We start from the raw sequence: 21,866 nt of genomic DNA, 5'->3' as shown, positions 1-21,866 counted from the left end.
ACTAGAGATGGAGGTCAAGAATATGGTTGCTCTACGGAGTTAGGAATCGTCACCATATCTGAGTAGAGTGACGCTGTATTTTCTGAGGGTGTCACTGAGGGAAGCAGTTGATGATAAATGTGGGGTGGGTAAGTGGTCTGGCATCAAGTATAGATTCTTAGGGGGCTCCAGAGGTAACAGTGTAGGATCATAAGGAATGGAGAATGCAAATGATTCTCTGGTTGCAACTAGATAGATAAAGCAGCTGGAGGTTACCTTTTATCATCCATTTATACATTTCCTTGAACAATTATACTCTGACAAACTTCATTGTCCAGTTATACATGACAACATGCAATTCCTTATCTCAGTTTTGCCTTGGACAGATCCCAGTGAACTCATGATGGAGAAGCATTTGTGAAGCTCAAGAACATTCTCATTTGTCCTGCAGTTTAAGTTTCCCAAAACTGAGTGCATTTTTCTGAATCTGTCTACCAAAGTCAGGTTTACTACATTTCTATCCAATTATTTCTTTCATCAGAATCATCCTTACCACATTGGAACAGTTTCCCCATCTCCGGCTGGGTGTCTGTGTATATTCTGGGTGTCTGTGTATATTCTGGGTGTCTGTGTATAATCTGGGTGTCTTGTGTATAATCTGGGTGTCTGTGTATAATCTGGGTGCCTGTGTATATTCTGGGTGTCTGTGTATATTCTGGGTGTTTGTGTATAATCTGGGTGTTTGTGTATAATCTGGGTGTCCATGTATATTCTGGGTGCCTGTGTATAATCTGGGTGTCTGTGTATATTCTGGGTGTCTGTGTATAATCTGGATGTCTGTGTATAATCTGGGTGTCCATGTATATTCTGGGTGCCTGTGTATAATCTGGGTGTCTGTGTATAATCTGGGTGTTTGTGTATAATCTGGGTGTCCATGTATATTCTGGGTGCCTGTGTATAATCTGGGTGTCTGTGTATATTCTGGGTGTCTGTGTATAATCTGGATGTCTGTGTATAATCTGGGTGTCCATGTATATTCTGGGTGCCTGTGTATAATCTGGGTGTCTGTGTATATTCTGGGTGCCTGTGTATATTCTGGGTGTCTGTGTATAATCTGGGTGTTTGTGTATAATCTGGATGTCCATGTATATTCTGGGTGCCTGTGTATAATCTGGGTGTCTGTGTATATTCTGGGTGTCTGTGTATAATCTGGATGTCTGTGTATAATCTGGGTGCCGGTATATATTCTGGGTGTCCGTGTATAATCTGGGTGTTTGTGTATAATCTGGGTGTCCATGTATATTCTGGGTGCCTGTGTATAATCTGGGTGTCTGTGTATATTCTGGGTGTCTGTGTATAATCTGGTTGTCTGTGTATAATCTGGGTGCCGGTATATATTCTGGGTGTCCGTGTATAATCTGGGTGTCCGTGTATAATCTGGGTGTCTGTGTACAATCTGGGTGTCTGTGTATATTCTGGGTGTCTGTGTATAATCTGGGTGTTTGTGTATAATCTGGGTGTCCATGTATATTCTGGGTGCCTGTGTATAATCTGGATGTCTGTATATAATATGGGTATCCTTGTGTATATTCTGCTCCTCACATCTTTTTATTTTACATACAGTAGTTGCAAGCTTCCTTCCACAACCTCCTCCCCCACATTCCCAAATTTACAGAATATGAAATAATGTCTCCACTCAAGGAGAGTTAGTTAGAATATTTGTGGAACCATGTAACAGTCCCACCTGGCTCTAGGTCAAGTGGCTGTGACTATCTGGGGAGCCAGTTTGCACAGGCTGTTAGAATGAATCTAATAAATGCAGTGTCCTTTTAGACTCAGCTTCATTACATCTCTCTTCAAGATTGTGTCTGAAACTACCTAATAATTCAGTTCAGTTATATGATATTTGAATAATTAATTTTAAACTGTTCTATAAAACTAATGATGTCTAAATTATTAATGCTGATGAGAGCCTAATCATTATTGTATAATCAAAATCTAACTGGATGACTTTCCATTCATTTTTGGACTTGTAAATGTTCCCCTAAAGTCCATATGCTTTGTGTATTCCTCAAATCTTGTCACAGTGACTTTCTGACAATGGCCTGGAGTGTCTCTTGAGTTACTGTATCCTAACCTCAGGTGATTGCTTTGATTTAATGTAATCTAGTTAATTGTAACATCAGTTGTCTGCTGCTTTGCTCTGATCATTTTCAAATCATTCTGTGATAAATTTGGAATATTTAATTCCCTTTCAGAAAGTTGATCCAATTATAATTTCTAAAGTTTTCACAGTGTAAAAACTGAGTGAAATTTGGATCTTTTTAGTAATATGTTGTTTTGGTGCAACTTGAAAGCACTCATCTTAATATTAATGTATCCTTTTAGTAGCATCATATAAAGTGCTATAAATTCAGAAATATGTGAAAGCCTGTATGAGTGTGTGTGTGCATGTATGTGTATATATGTAACCATGGGTATGTGTGCATGTATGTGTATATATGTAACCATGGGTATGTGTGCATGTATGTGTATATATGTAACCGTGGGTATGTGTGCATGTATGTGTATATATGTAACCATGGGTTGCAATTTTGTCTCTATGTCAGAAGGTTGTGGGTTTAAGTGCCACTCCAGAAATTTGAGGGCATAATCTAGGCTGACACTCGGTGTGCAGTACTGAGGGAGTGCTGCACTGTTAGAGGAGTCTTTTTCATTGCAGACAATAAGCCGGGGTGCCATCTGCCTTCTTAGGTGAATGTAAAAGATCCCATGGCATTGTTTGTTGAGCAGGGGAGTCCTTCCTGGTGCCCTGACAAATATTTATCTGTCAAACCCCTGTCCTAAAAGCAGATTATCTACTCATCGCCATTTTGCTGTTCATGGGATTTTACCACATTTGCAAGTGATTTCATGAAATACGTCATTGTTCATAGGGTGATTGGGATCATGAAAGGTGCTTTATAAGTCTTTCTTTGTTGGTGAATATTGGTTGTCAATAATTTAACCTGTGAATTACACTTGCTTATTTTACATAATCTATTCAAGATCGAGTGATAGCATTACACCATGATTAAACCGATGAAGATCAGATCCTGTGCAGACTCAGTTTTTAATGCCCAAAAGCTTATTACAGTACTTGCAAGTGATTTATGGATCATTCGAATAAATAATGGTCATTAATATTCACACCTTTTGAAATGTTTATTTTTTCAGATTGGGCAGTCAGAACTATCAGTTCAAACTCAATGCTATTTTTAAAATATTAAAGGATGCAACTTGAGTGGACTGAAATTGAAGTGGTTTAAACTGTCTCACTTATCACTCCCAGGGAAGAAGCTGTTTTACCCGATAGTCTGTTCATGAAATAATGTCAGGTATAGCGTTGCTTAGCAATTTGAATTGCAAATTGCTGGGACTGTGAAACATTTTAACATCAAATACAATATTGAAAGCTGAACGGTCTTGTTGAGTTTTTGCATTAAAATGTGCTCAGGGAAGTTATGCACTTTGGTGACATTCCACCACAATTAACTTTTTGACATTTTCCAACTCTTTTTTTTGGATCATTGTGCAGTTTTGAAAGAATGGGGTTAAAGCTCTCCAACATCCCAACATCTTCCACAAGATTGGGCGAAGAGCCAACCCATTCCTTGTTGAGAAGAAATTGCTTTTTATTTCCAAATAACCGGTTTCTGTCGATAGATGGGAATTTTGGAGCGATTGTGTTCCCCTTGGAGCTGTTCGTCAAATCCCTTGGATTCACAGTCTGAGGTTAGTGGCGTGAAGACGCACAGCGAAGTTGGGAAGTGGTTGTGAAGCTGTATGTTTGCAGGATTATCATCAACTGGCCCCTTTGATTGTGGAGAGGATTTACATCCAGCGACACCCACGCCCCCAGCTGATGTCTCCCTTTGACTGTGTGTGGGTGTTGCAGTGAGTGAGGGGTTTGGACAGGGGACAATCCAGAGCACAGGGTTTAGTGCTGGGATCCAGCGCTCCTGGCACAGTCCCGGAGCCAGTTTCACGTTTCATTTCTGAAGCAGAGCTGCAAGATCCAAGATAGCATTTCCCAGCCGGTCCTCCCACTATTTAGGATTTGGGAAGGTGACCTTTCACCGCTAAAATCTGTAGTCCCGGAATGATGACGCTTTTCCGGCCATAGTGCTCCTGAAATCTTTGTGTTTTTGCCTCTGGAGGCTGTCTGTAAACGAGGGTTTTGTTGCTGTGAATTCTCGCCTTGCCTCGGAATGCTACAGGTAATCTCAGCTTGTGCCGTGTCAGTCTCCAGCACATGAGGAAGTTTCTCTCTGCCTCTCCTGTCTGTTGGGAGCTGCAGCCTCCCCACTCCTGGTTTGTGTCATTCCCTGTTCAATATTTTTTTTTGCAGGTTTTAGTTAGGAAGATGGATTTATTGCAGTGTGAGAGGAATCGGTGCGGACTGTCACAGGGAGAGAGGGGGAGAGATCATATTGCCAGCTATTGGTTGAGATGAATTTTAGTCCCAGTCAGTTCCATGTGTTGCAGTTTGCTGCATTTAAGATAGGATTTAAGAAAAAATCCTGCATCTCGCCGCGAACTGGAGCTTGTAAAATGCTCAGGGCTGGTGTGAGTGATGGTCGCGGCTCCCCCTCCCTCTCTCGGTGTGTGTGTGTGCGGTGCAGTCTCTCTGCTTTCAGCACGATGTGCTGTATCTGCCTGTTCTGGTCCCTCTGCCATGCAGTGGGTTTAAGGAGATTTGGAGCCGCCATATTTCCCAGTGCATCTCCTCTGGAGATATTTGTGACTCCTGTCTCCTCAGCACCAGCTGCAAGGGGGTAGGAATAGTTGGGAGGTGGGAAGTTGATGTTGGGCGGAGGTGGGGGCTCCTGCTGTAATGTCACCGCATTGTGTGTGTGTGTGGGGGGGGGGGGAAGGGTTGAAACTGGGCTATCATCATCCACCTCCTCCTCCTGTTTAATCCCCCCTCCTCCCCTCCTCAATCCCCCCTCCTCTCCATCCTCAATCCCCCCTCCTCCCCCTCCTCAATCCACCCTCCTCCCCCTCCTCAATCCCCCCTCCTCCCCCTCCTCCTCAATCCCCCCTCCTCCCCCTCCTCCTCAATCCCCCCTCCTCCCCTCCTCAATCCCCCCTCCTCTCCATCCTCAATCCCCCCTCCTCCCCCTCCTCAATCCACCCTCCTCCCCCTCCTCAATCCCCCCTCCTCCCCCTCCTCCTCAATCCCCCCTCCTCCCCCTCCTCCTCAATCCCCCCTCCTCCCCCTCCTCAATCCCCCCTCCTCTCCCTCCTCAATCCCCCCTCCTCCCCCTCCTCAATCCCCCCTCCTCCCCCTCCTCAATCCCCCCTCCTCCCCCTCCTCAATCCCCCCTCCTCCCCCTCCTCAATCCCCCCTCCTCCCCTCCTCAATCCCCCCTTCTCTCCCTCCTCAATCCCCCCTCCTCTCCCTCCTCCCCCTCCTCAATCCCCCCTCCTCCCCCTCCTCAATCCCCCCTCCTCCCCCTCCTCAATCCCCCCTCCTCCCCCTCCTCAATCCACCCTCCTCCCCCTCCTCAATCCACCCTCCTCCCCCTCCTCCCCCTCCTCAATCCCCCCTCCTCTCCCTCCTCAATCCCCCCTCCTCTCCCTCCTCAATCCCCCCTCCTCTCCCTCCTCAATCCCCCCTCCTCTCCCTCCTCAATCCCCCTTCTCTCCCTCCTCAATCCCCCCTCCTCTCCCTCCTCAATCCCCCCTCCTCCCCCTCCTCAATCCACCCTCCTCCCCCTCCTCAATCCCCCCTCCTCCCCCTCCTCAATCCACCCTCCTCCCCCTCCTCAATCCACCCTCCTCCCCCTCCTCAATCCCCCCTCCTCAATCCCCCCTCCTCCCCCTCCTCAATCCCCCCTCCTCCCCCTCCTCAATCCCCCCTCCTCTCCATCCTCAATCCCCCCTCCTCCCCCTCCTCAATCCACCCTCCTCCCCCTCCTCAATCCCCCCTCCTCCCCCTCCTCCTCAATCCCCCCTCCTCCCCCTCCTCAATCCCCCCTCCTCTCCCTCCTCAATCCCCCCTCCTCCCCCTCCTCAATCCCCCCTCCTCCCCCTCCTCAATCCCCCCTCCTCCCCCTCCTCAATCCCCCCTTCTCTCCCTCCTCAATCCCCCCTCCTCTCCCTCCTCCCCCTCCTCAATCCCCCCTCCTCCCCCTCCTCAATCCCCCCTCCTCCCCCTCCTCAATCCCCCCTCCTCCCCCTCCTCAATCCCCCCTCCTCCCCCTCCTCAATCCACCCTCCTCCCCCTCCTCCCCCTCCTCTCCCTCCTCAATCCCCCCTCCTCTCCCTCCTCAATCCCCCCTCCTCTCCCTCCTCAATCCCCCCTCCTCTCCCTCCTCAATCCCCCCTCCTCTCCCTCCTCAATCCCCCCTCCTCTCCCTCCTCAATCCCCCCTTCTCTCCCTCCTCAATCCCCCCTCCTCTCCCTCCTCTCCCTCCTCAATCCCCCCTCCTCCCCCTCCTCAATCCCCCCTCCTCCCCCTCCTCAATCCCCCCTCCTCCCCCTCCTCAATCCACCCTCCTCCCCCTCCTCAATCCACCCTCCTCCCCCTCCTCAATCCCCCCTCCTCAATCCCCCCTCCTCCCCCTCCTCAATCCCCCCTCCTCCCCCTCCTCAATCCCCCCTCCTCCCCCTCCTCAATCCCCCCTCCTCCCCCTCCTCAATCCCCCCTCCTCCCCCTCCTCAATTCCCCCTCCCCTCCTCCTCAATCCCCCCTCCTCCCCCTCCTCAATTCCCCCTCCTCCCCCTCCTCAATTCCCCCTCCTTCCCTCCTCAATTCCCCCTCCTCAATCCCCCTCCTCCCCCTCCTCAATCCCCCCTCCTCCCCCTCCTCAATCCCCCCTCCTCAATCCCCTTCCTCAATTCCCCCTCCTCCCCTCCTCAATTCCCCCTCCTCCCCTCCTCAATTCCCCCTCCTCCCCTCCTCAATTCCCCCTCCTCCCCTCCTCAATTCCCCCTCCTCCCCCTCCTCAATTCCCCCTCCTCCCCCTCCTCAATTCCCCCTCCTTCCCTCCTCAATTCCCCCTCCTCAATCCCCCCTCCTCCCCCTCCTCAATCCCCCCTCCTCAATCCCCTTCCTCAATCCCCCCTCCTCAATCCCCTTCCTCAATCCCCCCTCCTCCCCCTCCTCAATCCCCCCTCCTCAATCCCCTTCCTCAATCCCCCCTCCTCCCCCTCCTCAATCCCCCCTCCTCAATCCCCTTCCTCAATCCCCCCTCCTCCCCTCCTCAATTCCCCCTCCTCCCCTCCTCAATCCCCCCTCCTCCTCCCCCTCCTCAATCCCCCCTCCTCCTCCTCAATCCCCCCTCCTCCTCCCCCTCCTCCCGGCTGGTTAAAGACTGAGACTCTCCCCGATATTGAAACGCGATGGCCATTCCCAGCCTTCGCTCCGTGTTCCGATCTAGGGGAGGGGAGGGGAGGGTGGGGGTCTCTGTCTCCCCCCTCCCCCTCCCCCTCCCCCTCCCTCTCCCCCTCCCTCTCCCCCTCCCTCTCCCCCTCCCTCTCCCCTCTCCCCCTCCCCCTCCCTCTCCCTCTCCCTCTCCCCCCTCCCCCTCCCTCTCCCTCTCCCTCCCTCTCCCCCTCCCCCTCCCTCTCCCCCTCCCCCCTCCCCCTCCCCCTCCCTCTCCCTCTCCCCCTCCCTCTCCCTCTCCCCCTCCCTCTCCCCCTCCCCCTCCCTCTCCCTCTCCCTCTCCCCTCAGGCCGGCTGATGGTGAGAATGCAGCATTATCCAGGGGGACACCACCCCCCTGTGCGAGCTCTGCTGCTCGGACTGGGGAGGAGGCGCTGGTGGGTTCGGAAAGGCGAATTGCACCGGGCGTGAACCTGGCGCCGCTGGGAGGTGAGGGCGGAGTGAGCACTGACCCACACTGACCCCCCTCCACTGGGGTCCAGCTGCTCCACCGGCATCTGGAAGGGGCTGCAGTACAGGAGCAGAGTCCCTCTTTTAAACGCTGGTGCCAAAGGCGTCACTGGGGAAATTCCCCTTCTCCTGCCAACTCCAGTTACACATCTATCGGTGCAAGGATTTGACAATTCCACTGGGGTCTCCGCAGCATCGGTTATTCTGTCTGTCCGGCTTGTCCCGCCATCCTGTTAGATTATTGCTGACCTGTATCTTAACTCCATTTACCTGTTTTTGCTCCTGGCCTATTGATATCTAACACAATCCGCCCACCCCTGGCTTGAGAATTTTAATTGTCCTCCCGCCCCACCAGGGCATCCCAGCATTTTGAGGGAGTGAGTTCATCTTCCCCGATTTCACTCCTAAATGTCCCAACTGGAATTTTAACATTATGCCTCTTTGTTCTGGATTCCCTCACCAGAGGAAATCGTTTCTCTCGACCTACCCCATCCGATCCTTAAATACTTCAATTCCTAAATACCTCAATTTAGATACCTTAATTCCAAGATACCTCAATTCTATCGCGCCTCAAATCCTCCAAGCTAAAGGGAATCCGAGCCATGTTTCTGCAACCTGCCCTCTTCACCCTTTCAGCCCAGTGTCATACTTGTCAATCTGCACTGTAGCCCCTGCAAGGTCAGTATCTCTTGTCCCGAGGTGTGGTTCTCTGGTAAGAAGCTGGCTGGGAGGGCTGAGATTTTGGCATTGGGGGAAGATGGGAATGGGAGCTGCTTAGGGAAAAGGTAATGCCTGGGGGCTCCCTTATGGCTAATGGAATTCCTGAATTCCAACAGAAGATGGAAGCTCACTTACTGCACATTCTCTCTACTTTTACTGGACATCACACAAGATCACAGCAGAATTCTGATTGGTGATTAAATATTTGACCACTTTGCAGCCAGTCTGATTCCAGGATTAGAAGTCAATGACCAAATGCAACAACTTTTAGGTGTTATGTTTCTCATTTGGAGGTTGTGTGACAGAATTGTAGGAGAAGGAAGAATTCCGTTTTATGATAAAGAGAATTTGATGCTCCCGTGTTCACACATTTAAATTCTAAGTTTTTAGTTTACCAGGGTCACATTCGGTGAGACTAAACCCTTGTGTTCGAGTATCATAGCAGTAACATGCCTCCATTTTTCAGCACTGATTTCTGTGTCATTTTACGGTGACTATTTGTGTGTTTATGACAGTAGCCTCTCACGCACATACTCATTAGCCCTTCATTGAGACAATCTCAGCTCAGGGCAAGTGGAGGCAACAAGCCCTCTTCCAGTCATTCCAGACAATCGAGTACAGAGGGGATCTGACCAACAATCTCACGTAAGCTCACTTAAGAGACATTTCTAAAGTTTGGAATAATCTCCAGATTCCTCTCAAGCAGCAATAGGATTTGGATTCTCTGCGATTGGTTCTGAACACAATGGGTCATTTATTTTTAAGTTCTGCATTTATTTCTGGTTGGCCACTCTGCATGTTTTTCAATAAGGTTTTTGTTTTAGTGACTGTTGAGTGAGATTGAAATCTTTGGCACTTGCCATGTGACTGGCTATTTCTGTCAGGCTGATAGGGAATGGAGGAAACATTGATGCAGTGTTCAGTGGAAAAAAATCCCTGGTGGATCGAAGCAGACACATAGCCACCATGAGTAAGGTGTGTGAGCGGCATAGATATCCTCATTGTGATTGAGGTATCTGGACAATATTACTTCAGAGTAAGGAGGGATGGATCAGGATGCAGAGGAAGGTCACTTGATCCATCCTACATCATTGTTCCTAGTGAGGCCCTCCTGCCATAGACTCTAGCTGCTTAAATCATTCCAAACATACACCATTTCCTTACTCATGTTGATCACCCTTCATATTATCTCTTCATTTGATTTTGAGCCTGTATTTGTCCTGCTGTGGTCAAGGTTGAATCTGACAGAAGAGCACTAGTATAAGCTTCTCCTCACAATCCGAATTTCCAACTTTTAGGAACGACTCTAACAGTCAGTAACGATAAAGCAAAATACTGCGGATTCTGGAAATCGGAACTAAAAAACAGCAAATGCTGGAAATACTCAGCAAGTCAGGCAGCATCTGTGGAGATAGAAACAGAGTTAATGAGCTTTCATCAGAACTTGGTAGAGTTAGTTCTACCAAAGCTCATTGACCTGAAACATTAACTGTTTCTCTCTCCACAGATGCTGCCGGACCTGCTGAGTATTTCCAGCATTTCCTGTTTTATTTATTCATACACAGGATGTGGGCTTCGCTGGCTAGGCCAGCATTTATTGCCCATCCCTAATTGCCCTTGAGAAGGTGGTGGTGAGCTGCCTTCTTGAACCGTTGTAGTCCATGTGGTGTAGGTACACCCACAGTGCTGTTAGGGAAGGAGTTCCAGGATTTTGACCCAGCGACAGTGAAGGAATGGCCATATATTTCCAAGTCAGGATGGTGAGTGACTTAGAGGGGAACTTCCAGATGGTGGTGTTCCCATCTATCTGCTGCCCTTGTCATTCTAGATGGTAGTGGTCTTGGGTTTGAAAGGTGCTGTCTAAGGAGCCTTGGTGAATTCCAACAGTGCATCTTGCAGATGGTACACACTGCTGCTACTGTGCGTCGGTGGTGGAGGGAATGAATGTTTAAAGTGGTTGACTGGGTGCCAATTAAGTGGACTGCTTTATCCTGGATGGTGTTGAGCTTTTTGAGTGTTGTGGGAGCTGCACTCATCCAGGCAATTGGACAGTATTCCATCACACTCCTGACTTGTGTCTTGTAGATGGTGGGTATTGTGTACTGAATGGGAAACCAAGTGACTTAGGAATGAATAGAAAAGAGTAGGATTGGGAAATTGTCAAAGGGAGTTGTTCTTGTCACTATTTTATCAGTGTTGAATGCAATGAAACAGAAAAATCAATGCTGGGATGTACGATCAGCCATTGAGTACAAGGTTCTCGAGGTTGTGCTGAGGTTTTCCTGGGTGCTGGTTAGATGGGTGAATGAGACTGCAATCAGGTTAGCTGGACAGAGTGTGAAGATTGACGATGCTAATTCCCAATGGGACGTAGATGCCTGAGGAAGTATTGGAATAGTTTGAGCTACACAACCTGGAAAGAGAGGAAAGACTTCATTGAGGGCCACAAATATATTAAATCATGGTTAATGTAAACCGTGAAATATGGGTCAGAGAACAACAACTGGAACTATCAGCAGCAACTATTTAGAAGAAGCTTTTTACTGAGTTGCTAAATGTTTGGAACAAGTAGAGACCAAGATAATAAAATTGTAAATGCAGTTGGATGTTATCTTGGAGGAGTTGAAGTCTACTGGGCTTTGATGGGAGATTCAGTCGTTTGGAATAAGTGGTTTTGGTGGCAGGTTTAATTATGATGAGACCGGGATGGTTTTCAGTGAGAGGGTTGGTGTGCTTGAGAGATAGGGGCCAGGAATTTTAGGATGGCAGGGTTTGCTCTACCACCATCTGAAGGATCAGCCAAGAACACACCCCCCGCCGAGATTGCCAGTCGCTCAGCCACTTAACCCTCCAACGAGCATTAATTAGCTGGAGGTGGGATTTACACCCCTCAGTACAGAGGAGATTTACACAAATGTTACCAGGGCTTGAAAATTGCAGCTATGGGGAGAGACTGGACAGGCTGGGGTTGATTTTTCCTTTGAACCGAGGAGACTGAAGAGTAACTTGATTGAGGTGTACATGATTATGAGGGGCCTAGACACAGTATACAGGTATGCCCTGTTTCTCCTAGTGGAGAGGTCTATTAACAGGGGGCATGGATTTAAGGTGATTGGTAGAAGTATTAGAGGGGATATTAGAAAAAAATTTTCACCCTGAGGGTGGTGGGTGTCTGGAACTCGCTGCCCAGATTGGTGATTGAGGTAGAAACCCTCAACTCATTTAAAAGGTACCTGGATACCTGAAGTGCTGTAACCTGCAAGGCTACAGGCCGGGTACTGGAAGGTGGGGTTGGAATGGGCGGCTAGTTTTTTTAAGCTGGCGCACACACAATGGGCTGAATGGCTTCTTTCTGGTTCTCGCCCCACCTCAGAGAGGTGCTGGCCAGTAGCTGTCTAGACCCTATTGTGAAAGAAGCTGCAGTGGGCAGGATGGGCAAGGATGGGCAAGCAGGTGGGCAAAGATGGACAAGGATGGGCAAGCAGTGGGCAGGATGGGCAAGCAGTGGGCAGGATGGGCAAGCAATCCCCAGAGTCTAAGGCCCAGGAGTCCAGCACTGGGGAAGTTTTGGGGGTCTTAGGGCGGTGATGGAGGACCTGCAGTCACCGGACTTAAAGGGGTGGGTGCCTGATGTTAAAAGGGGGCTGCTGATGGAGCAACCCCCCCCCCCCCCCCCCCCCCCCCCCCCAATTCCCATCTGAGGCCTGTTTATTTTCGAGCTTCTCTCATACCCCCGGACTCTCCCTGGCAGCCTGAAAATTGAGGCTGGGTGAGAAGCGGCCCTAAAGTGCTCGATAATTGGCCATGTAAGGGCCAGCCTAAGCCTCTCCTGCCCCAGGGGGAAATTGAGGATAGGATGGATGGAGACCCAGTGGGAAGCCCATCTGGACAATTTTAGCCCTCTCCGCCTACAGCCTGCTGGTGAGGGAATGTAAGACTGTACCCTGGAGTCTCTGGGCAGAATGACACACTCTTGTCTCTTCCCCCCCCCCTGGATGTTAAGTGAGCTAGTGAACTCTGACAATCTCTGAGAAACCCTGGCTAACAGAGAGATCCTGAAAATGAGATGTCGAGGTGATTGCTGCTAATTTCAGCCCAGGTTTGGCTTGATACTGCACTTTGTATCCTTAAATCGTAAAACAACACATCAACGTGCAGGTGACTACAAGATGCTCCGATGCTTATCAGCAGACCATGTTTCAGCTCTGGACAATACAGTGCTAATGGGATCAGTGTAAATCAGCAACAAGTCAGTTCATGTGAAAGATAGCACTCCCGACAGTGCAGCACTCCCTCAACACTGAACTGGGGAGCGTTGGACTGGACTTTGTGTTCAGGTCTCTGTAGTGGAACTTGAACCCACAGCTTCCTGTCTCCGAGGTGCGAGTGCTACCCACAGCTGGCGGAATCTGCTTAAAGAGCAAGTTTGGGTCCTGTGGTGTATGGTCTCAAGGGGTCATTGGAAAAATGGAGCACGCGGCAGGGTAATTTGTCAATGGGACAAGTGTTGGCGAGAATCTTTGTTTGGCGGTTAGAATATCCAAAATAGTTGTGGCTCTGATTGAAATAGACAAGGGCAAAAACACTGCAAATGCTGGAAATCTGAAATAAGGGCAAGATGTGCTGGGAAAACTCAGCAGGTCAGACAAAGTCTGCGGAGAGAAACAGAGTTAAGGTTTCAGGTTGATGACCTTACATCTGAACAGTCCAGACCTGGGCACAACATTTTAAGAAGGATGTCAAGATCTTGGGGAGGTACAGAGGAGATTCATAGCATGGTCCCAGGAATGAAAAGCTTTGTCATGTGGTGAGGCTGGAGAAGCTGGGGAGGTTCTCTTTAGTGCTGAGAAAGTTAGGAGGGGGGGTTGGGGGGTGATGGAAAAGGGATGTTCAAAATTCCCAAGTTGTTTTGATAGAGGATTTGCTGGCAGAAGATAATTGGCAGTGAAATCCAGAGGAGAAATGCTAACAATTTTTTATGCAGTGCATTGCTATGATTTGGAACGTGCTGCCTGAAAGGACAGTGGAAGCAGATTCATTAATAACTTCCAAAATGGAATTAGGTGAATACACAAGTGAAAAATCTGCAGGGTTATGGGGAAAGAGCAGGGGAGCGAGACTAATGGGATTACGTTATTAAAGATCCAGAACAGGTGCAATGGGCCAAGTAGCTTTGTCTGGTGCTCCCTGATTCGGTGATAGCCCTACCTGCTTTGATAAGGAAACTGTGACCCAGAGCTGAATTCTTTCACGTTTACTTGTCGTTACAAAGTAGCAAAGACTGAAGTGTCAGGTTCTGCTGGTCTCTGCCTGTTGTTGCTGTAAGACCTGTGAGTATCCTGAGGTGGTTCTGCAACATTCCTGATGATAGGTTTCAGGTGAGCCAGTGCCAGACAATGTGTTTTGTCCACAATATAACTGTGGTATTTATGGAGCAAAGCTTTTAAGTTGGCTTCTCAAATAGCATTGCACTTGCAGACGTAAATCACAGAACTCTGCCAAATCATAAATGCACTTTATCTTTGTGATTTGCTGGTTTGTCCTATTTAAAATTAGCTGCTTTGGAAAGGGCTGTTTCTTCACTAGGGGGGGGGTATTCCAATCGAGGCCCATTCCTGTCAACAACTTGAAAATATCAGCAGATTCCTGGGAATGAGACTTAAACTTTATACGTGGTCCACAAATCTCCATGGCATCTTCCTAAATCGACCACAAAGATAGAAAACGCTCAACACATCTGCTCGGAGTGCTGCGGGAGTGCTGGAATGCCCTTCCCCCCCCTCATTGTTTTGCAACCTACAGTATCTCTGAGGTATTGTTTCTCCTGTTCATTCCCTGGCTGCAGGGATTTGAGCACATACTCAATGCTGACTCACTCAGCCCAGTGCTGAGAGAGTGCTGCACTGTTGGAGATGCAGTGTTTCCATGAGGCATAAAACCATGATGCCGTCTGCCCTCTCGGGTTGACTCAGAAGCTCTGACTATATGAAGACGGGTGGGGCGTTCTCAACGGTGTCTTCGTGAATTGCCCTTGGTAAATGCTTCAGAGCCGAGGTGCTTGTTCAGCCGCTCCATTAACTACTTGTATGTCCAAGTGCACATCACGGCTAATTTTGAATGCAGTCCCCCATGAAAAGCAAAAGCAGCAACCAAAGTTCGGATTGTAGGATTTGACAAATAGCGTTAACCTAGTTTTTAGTGGCGCTGATTGAGGGGTAAATGTTTTTCACAGGTCAGGAAAATGCGTTCACTCCTCCTTGAGTCGGGCCAGAAGATATTCTAGGAGGCTGGTTAACGTTTGGGGTGAAGTGTTAAACCGAGGTCCTGTCCTCGCTCTTGGGTGTCCTCGTCTATATTTACACCTCGATTGACCTCACTAAAAATAGATGAACTGATCATTATCATGTTTCTGTCTGTGGGAGCTTGCTGTGCATGGTTTGGCTGCTGTGTTTCCTATATGACAACAGTGACTACAGTTCAGAAACACTTTTGTTGTCCCGATGTTGTGAAAGGCACTACATAAATGCAAGGTTTTTCTTTGGTGATGTGGAAAGTATCTGGTACCTGGACGTTGGCAATTCTGTATTCTGGGGAGTATTTGTTGTGCGGAGCTACTTTTTAGATTTCGGTGCCCAATTTTATTTGGTAATGTTCTTGTTAAGTGCCTTTGGGGCATTTTACTGCAGCACTCCTGACCGGCCTTAGGTTACCTCGAGGTTGTCTGAAATTCTGCCCATGTCCTAACTCACACTGAGCCTCTCTACCTCTTTACTCTTACGCTCTCCAACCTACTTTGGCTCCCAGTTAAGCCGCGCCTTTATTTTAAAATTCTTATCCTCGTTTCTAAATCCTTCCATGCCTTCCCTCGTTCCCTATCTCTGTAGTCTCCTCCAGCCCCGCAGCCCTTCGAGATATCTGTGCTCCCCTGATTCTGACCTCTTTAGCATTTCCGATTTGAACTACTTCATCATTGGTGGCTGAGACCCTGGGCTCTGGAATTCCCTCTTGAAGCCTCTGGGCTTCTCTACCTCTCCGGTCCCCCTTTAAGATGCTCTTTGACCAAGCTTTTGGTTATCTGCCGTAATGGCTCGTTATGTGGCCTGGTGTCGATCGCACTCTTGAGAACCAACGTATTAAAATACATTAAAGGTACGAGGAGCAAGTTGTTGTCAGAACAGATCCAAGTTGTTGTTGTATATAGCAAGCATCTAAAGAGCTGTGAGAAATTTAATGCCCTCCCACCACCACCATTCCCCCCCCCCCCCACCCCTACACAGGCGAGTTTGAATGTGGGGGGGGCATTTAATCGGGAAGGTGGGGATCTCCCTGCCAATTAAGCCCACAATGTGAAGGCTCGTAGATGGCATCTGCCCGGGCACTAATTGAGGCCCTTCAGTGGACTGATGGACATTTCCTGTCGTGGGCCCCCTCCAACAGAGCTGATCAGGGTCTCCTTCTGGCTCCCCGGCGGGCAGGCAAGACACCCATCACAAACATTAAATCCCCGCCCCCCCCCCCAGTATGTTTGTGTGAGGCAGCACTGAACTGTGCATTAAAACACAATGTGACAGGCAAGCTACGCTGTCTGCTTGGTATTAAGCATTGATGGAACCCCTTATTGAGATTCAGACTGTCCTAATATCCAAGGAGTATCTCAGACCCTGCTGCCCATTTTCTAATTTATTCCAAGTCCTGTTTATCCGAAATTCTGGTGCTCACTAATCGACACTGGCTCCTGGTTCAGCAGTGCTTTGATTTTTAAAATTGGTAGCATTATGCTCCAATCCCTCAGTGTCCTGGTCCCTCCCTATCGCTGTTATTTCCTCCAGCCCTGCAACCAATGTACCCTGTCATTTTTGTTTTGGAGTTTGCAGGTGACTTTGTTCAGTGAGTGGTCCCTTTAAATTCTTTTGAGTGGTAAATTAAAGGGCTTATGCAGAGACTTTTATGTTGCTAATGGCCATGCCACTGAGAAGGAACTTGGCTTTAACCCCCAGAGATCTGCACTCGTATGGCCCTGGTCTTTTGTGCATCATCAGCATCTGCTGTTCCATCCTGAGTGGTTGTGCCTTCAGCTGCCTGGGCCCTAAGTTCTAGGATTCCCTCCCTAAATCTTTTCACCTCTCTCTGCTCCTTTAAGATGCTCTTTAAAACCTACCTCTGACCAAGCTAATGATCAACTGTCCTCATATCTCCTTTCGTAGCTCAGTGTCAAATTTTGTATCATTACGCTCCTGTGAAGTGCCTCGGGACATTTTACCATGCTGAAGGCACTTTGTCAATGCGCTTTGTTCTAGCTAGTCTTGACAAGAGTGCTGATTTGAGTTTAGGCCTGCATCATTGGAAGAAGATTGTAGAATTTATGGAGGAGCCTGAGGAGGTCAGCTAATTCTTGAACCGAGAACTCCCTGGGAAGGAAGCAGTTTGCATGATCAATTTAATATTTTGAGAGGTGGATAATTTGGAATGGCCAGGTGCAGCATATTTTTAGTAAAGAGTTGTGGAACAGATGGCCATCTCCGAGGAGGAGGGGGGTGGTTAGCATCAGAAACCACGGCAGGGTTTAAGAGGAAAAGCACAGATGGATTCTTATCTGAGATGGGGATACAGGAGAGACAATTCTGTAAAAAGAGACTGTGTCGTTTCAATAGACCAGTCACTGTCTGATGACTCATAACTATAACTTGTTTCTTTGAATCTTTTTACTCTGGAAATATAATGAATGATGTGGGGATTTCCCTTTTCTATGTTTGTTTTTCAATACTTCCACCACCGCTTGCCTTGGCATAAAGCAGTTGGTGGCCAGCAAACTGGAGTAAGGAATGTGTTTTTACTGAGGAGACTTTGCCAATTCATTCCCATCAACGGACGGGTTTGCCTAGCAGCCCAGTGCTGTGTTGAGGCAGCTGCCACCTTTCAGAATGGAAGTGAAACCAAACCCCCATCGACCCAGTAAAAGTTCCCCGGCACTGACTTCAAGGAACAGCAGGGAAGTCCTCAGTGTCCTGGTGGATGTTTATCCCTCAACCAGTATCACTGAAACATAGTATCCAGCCATTATTCCAATGCTGTTTGTGGGATCCTGCTGTGCATGGATAAGTTGCCATATTTTCCACAATACGACAGTAAAGATACTTCAGAAGGATTTGATTGGCTGGAAAACTCTTTCTGAAAAGTGTTTGTTGAAATTCCAGCACTGAATCACAATACTGCAGATGCTGGAAATCTGAGGTAAACACAGAAAATGCTGAAAACACGCAGAAGGTCTGGAAGCTTCTGTGAAGAGAGGGAGAGCGGATCTGGCAATAGGTGATCAACTTGAAGCATTAACTCTTTCTCTCTCCAAAGAATTGCAAGTCTTTCTTATCCCCGGTGCCATCAATATGTGGGCACAATCTGCCACATGTTGGAAGATGGTATTGTTCGTTCCTTGGAGACTTCAGCATTGAGATCAGCTCCTTGGTAAATCTGCTAGCTGCATTAGGGCTGGCACTGGCAGAGAGTGGGTGCTAGCTATGTTCAGTCTGGCACTGAGAGAGAGTGGATGCCAGCTGTGTTCAGGCTGGTAGTGAGAGAGAGTGGGTGCTAGCTGTGTTCAGTCTGGCACTGAGTGAGAGTGGGTGCTAGCTGTGTTCAGGCTGGCACTGGGAGAGAGTGGGTGCTAGCTGTGTTCAGGCTGGCACTGGGAGAGAGTGGGTGCTAGCTGTGTTCAGGCTGGCACTGGGAGAGAGTGGGTGCTATCTGTGTTCAGGCTGGTAGTGAGAGAGAGAGGGTGCTAGCTGTGTTCAGGTTGGCAGTGGGAGAGAGTGGGTGCTAGCTGTGTTCAGGTTGGCAGTGGGAGAGAGTGGGTGCTAGCTGTGTTCAGGCTGGCACTCAGAGTGGGTGCTAGCTGTGTTCAGGCTGGCACTCAGAGTGGGTGCTAGCTGTGTTCAGGCTGGCACTCAGAGTGGGTGCTAGCTGTGTTCAGGCTGGCACAGAGAGAGGGTGCTAGCTGTGTTCAGGCTGGCACTCAGAGTGGGTGCTAGCTGTGTTCAGGCTGGCACTCAGAGTGGGTGCTAGCTGTGTTCAGGCTGGCACTCAGAGTGGGTGCTAGCTGTGTTCAGGCTGGCACTCAGAGTGGGTGCTAGCTGTGTTCAGGCTGGCACTCAGTGGGTGCTAGCTGTGTTCAGGCTGGCACTCAGAGTGGGTGCTAGCTGTGTTCAGGCTGGCACTCAGAGTGGGTGCTAGCTGTGTTCAGGCTGGCACTCAGAGTGGGTGCTAGCTGTGTTCAGGCTGGCACTCAGAGTGGGTGCTAGCTGTGTTCAGGCTGGCACAGAGAGAGGGTGCTAGCTGTGTTCAGGCTGGCACTCAGAGTGGGTGCTAGCTGTGTTCAGGCTGGCACTCAGAGTGGGTGCTAGCTGTGTTCAGGCTGGCACTCAGAGTGGGTGCTAGCTGTGTTCAGGCTGGCACTCAGAGTGGGTGCTAGCTGTGTTCAGGCTGGCACAGAGAGAGGGTGCAAGCTGTGTTCAGGCTGGCACAGAGAGAGGGTGCTAGCTGTGTTCAGGCTGGCACAGAGAGAGGGTGCTAGCTGTGTTCAGGCTGGCACAGAGAGAGGGTGCTAGCTGTGTTCAGGCTGGCACAGAGAGAGGGTGCTAGCTGTGTTCAGGCTGGCACTGGGAGAGAGTGGGTGCCAGTTGTGTTCAGGCTGGCACTGAGAATGGGTGCTAACTGTGTTCTGGCTGGCACAGGCAGAGTGGGTGCTAGCTGTGTTCAGCGTGGCACTGGGAGAGAGTGGGTGCTAGCTGTGTTCAGGCTGGCACTGAGAGAGGGTGCTAGCTGTGTTCAGGCTGGCACAGAGAGGGTGCTAGCTGTGTTCAGGCTGGCACTGGGAGAGAGTGGGTGCCAGTTGTGTTCAGGCTGGCACTGAGAATGGGTGCTAACTGTGTTCTGGCTGGCACAGGCAGAGTGGGTGCTAGCTGTGTTCAGCGTGGCACTGGGAGAGAGTGGGTGCTAGCTGTGTTCAGGCTGGCACTGAGAGAGAGTGGGTGCTAGCTGTGTTCAGGCTGACACTGAGAGAGAGAGGGTGCTAGCTGTGTTCAGGCTGGCACAGAGAGAGGGTGCTAGCTGTGTTCAGGCTGGCACTGGGAGAGAGTGGGTGCCAGTTGTGTTCAGGCTGGCACTGAGAATGGGTGCTAACTGTGTTCAGGCTGGCACAGGCAGAGTGGGTGCTAGCTGTGTTCAGCGTGGCACTGGGAGAGAGTGGGTGCTAGCTGTGTTCAGGCTGGCACTGAGAGAGAGTGGGTGCTAGCTGTGTTCAGGCTGACACTGAGAGAGAGTGGGTGTTAGCTGTGTTCAGCCTGGCACTGGGAGAGAGTGGGTGCTAGCTGTGTTCAGGCTGGCAGTGGGAGAGAATGGGTGCTAGCTGTGTTCAGGCTGGCACAGAGAGAGTGGGTGCTAGCTGTGTTCAGCCTGGCACTGGGAGAGAGTGGGTGCTAGCTGTGTTCAGGCTGGCAGTGGGAGAGAATGGGTGCTAGCTGTGTTCAGCCTGGCACTGGGAGAGAGTGGGTGCTAGCTGTGTTCAGGCTGGCACTGGGAGAGAGTGGGTGCTAGCTGTGTTCAGGCTGGCAGTGTGAGAGTGGGTGCTAGCTGTGTTCAAGCTGGCACTGAGAGAGAGTGGGTGCTAGGTGTGTTAAGGCTGGCACTGGGAGAGAGTGAGTGCTAGTTGTTTTCAATCTGGCACAGAGAGAGTGGGTGCTAGCTGTGTTCAGGCTGGCAGTGGGAGAAATTGGGTGCTAGCTGTGTTCAGGCTGGCAGTGGGAGAAGTTGGGTGCTAGCTGTGTTCAGGCTGGCAGTGGGAGAGTGGGTGCTAGCAATTTTCAGGCTTGCACTGGGAGAGAGTGGGTGCTAGCTGTGTTCAGGCTGGCACAGGCAGAGTGGGTGCTAGCTGTGTTCAGGCTGGCACTGAGAGAGAGTGGGTGCTAGCTGTGTTCAGGCTGGCACTGAGAGAGAGTGGGTGCTAGCTGTGTTCAGGCTGGCATTCGGAGAGGGAGGGTGCTAGCTGTGTTCAGTCTGGCACTGAGAGAGAGTGGGTGCTAGCTGTGTTCAGGCTGGCATTCGGAGAGGGAGGGTGCTAGCTGTGTTCAGTCTGGCACTGAGAGAGAGTGGGTGCTAGCTGTGTTCAGGCTGGCACTGTGAGAGTGGGTGCTATCTGTGTTCAGGTTGGCAGTGGGAGAGAGTGGGTGCTCGCTGTGTTCAGGCTGGCACTGAGAGAGAGTGAGTGCTAGCTGTGTTCAGGCTGGCACAGAGAGAGGGTGTTAGCTGTGTTCAGGCTGGCACAGGCAGAGTGGGTGCTAGCTGTGTTCAGGTTGGCACTGGGATCGGGAGGGTGCTAGCTGTGTTCAGGCTTTCACTGAGAGAGAGTGAGTGCTAGCTGTTTTCAGGCTGGCACTCAGAGTGGGTGCTAGCTGTGTTCAGGCTGGCACAGAAAGAGGATGCTAGCTGTGTTCAGGCTGGCACTGGGAGAGAGTGGGTGCTAGCTGTGTTCAGCCTGGCACTGGGAGAGAGTGGGTGCTAGCTGTGTTCAGGCTGGCACTGGGAGAGAGTGGGTGCTATCTGTGTTCAGGCTGGCACTGGGAGAGAGTGGGTGCTATCTGTGTTCAGCCTGGCACTGGGAGAGAGTGGGTGCTATCTGTGTTCAGCCTGGCACTGGGAGAGAGTGGGTGCTAGCTGTGTTCAGCCTGGCACTGGGAGAGAGTGGGTGCTAGCTGTGTTCAGCCTGGCACTGGGAGAGAGTGGGTGCTAGCAATTTTCAGGCTTGCACTGGGAGAGAGTGGGTGCTAGCTGTGTCCAGGGTGGCACTGGGAGAGAGTGGATGCTCGATGTATTACAGGCTGGCACTGAGTGAGAGTGGGTGCTAGCTGTGTTCAGGCGGGCAGTGGGAGAGTGGGTGCTAGCTGTGTTCAGGCTGGCACTGAGAGAGAGTGGGTGCTAGCTGTGTTCAGGCTGGCACTGAGAGAGAGTGGGTGCTAGCTGTGTTCAGGCTGGCACTGAGAGAGTGGGTGCTAGCTGTGTTCAGGCTGGCACAGAGAGATGGTGCTAGCTGTGTTCAGGCTGGCACTGGGAGAGAGTGGGTGCTAGCTGTGTTCAGTCTGGCACTGAAAGAGAGTGGGTGCTGGCTGTGTTCAGTCTGGCACTGAGAGAGAGTGGGTGCTAGCTGTGTTCAGCCTGGCACTGAGAGAGAGTGGGCGCTAGCTGTGTTCAGGCTGGCACTGGGAGAGAGGGTGCTAGCTGTGTTCAGGCTGGCACA

At 50.1% G+C, this 21,866-nt stretch overlaps 1 protein-coding gene across 1 annotated transcript in view; it reads left to right on the top strand.

The window, feature by feature from the left end:
• Positions 1-4,148: 4,148 nt before the first annotated feature.
• LOC121274141 (talin-2) overlaps positions 4,149-21,866 on the top strand; it is a 402,472-nt gene continuing 384,754 nt past the window's right edge. The window contains exon 1 of the mRNA XM_041181315.1: positions 4,149-4,238. The gene's annotated coding sequence lies outside the window, so the exon portion shown is untranslated. The remainder of the gene's footprint in view (positions 4,239-21,866) is intronic.

Source organism: Carcharodon carcharias (genome assembly GCF_017639515.1).
Source record: "Carcharodon carcharias isolate sCarCar2 chromosome 32 unlocalized genomic scaffold, sCarCar2.pri SUPER_32_unloc_2, whole genome shotgun sequence".
Classification (NCBI taxonomy): domain Eukaryota; kingdom Metazoa; phylum Chordata; class Chondrichthyes; order Lamniformes; family Lamnidae; genus Carcharodon; species Carcharodon carcharias.
Note: the sequence above shows the minus strand (reverse complement) of the source record. Positions and strands in the feature narration are given on the sequence as shown.